A 770-nucleotide genomic window follows, 5' to 3' on the forward strand; every position below is an offset into this window, starting at 1 on the left:
TGGAGTTATTTGGTTTTGTTGATTTGTTTTCAAACAGGTTATGCAATATCTTGGCATTCCATATCATTGCAGCAACAAAAGCACGTGGGACTGCAATACCTTGTGGTATCACGCGGAAAGCATAGCCATACAAGAGGCAAGCCGTGGGTGTGTGTGTCTTGAGATCCATGACTCAACAGACCAGCCCGGCATTATTACACGAAGACATACCAGCTCGACCTAATCACCTTTGGAGCTCCCGGTTGGATTATAAGCATACATTACCAAGCTCGGCATATGTGGACTATGAGAGTGTTTTGGTCGAGGTCCGGTTAGAACATGGGATGGTCGATGGCAAAGAAGCGTATCCTGCCCAAAGTTTCCTTCACCCACGCATTGCAAAGGCAGGAGAGGTACAAATAATTCAAGCTCATTCAAGTAACAATTCAGAAGATCTATTCATCAAGTGAGGTTCAAATCAGGGGGAATAATATGTGTTGTACTTTTTTTCCTTCACCATGGTTTTGTCCCAATTGGGTTTTTCTGGTAAGATTTTAATAAGACAGCATCCAAAGCGTATTACAAGTTCTAATGGTTATAGCATCCAAGGGGGAGTGTTATAAATCATATTGTGGATGACCCATAACCATAGCATCTTCCAAGACCATACTCGGCCCATACACATAGGCGGCTAAGTCTTTGGAATGTTTTTCCTTGTCGTAGTAGTTTTCCTAATCCTAATTGGTTTAAGTTTTGGATACTTTTCATATTTCTATATCTCGTAGTTTAAG

Source organism: Brassica oleracea, chromosome C6 (genome assembly GCF_000695525.1).
Source record: "Brassica oleracea var. oleracea cultivar TO1000 chromosome C6, BOL, whole genome shotgun sequence".
Classification (NCBI taxonomy): domain Eukaryota; kingdom Viridiplantae; phylum Streptophyta; class Magnoliopsida; order Brassicales; family Brassicaceae; genus Brassica; species Brassica oleracea.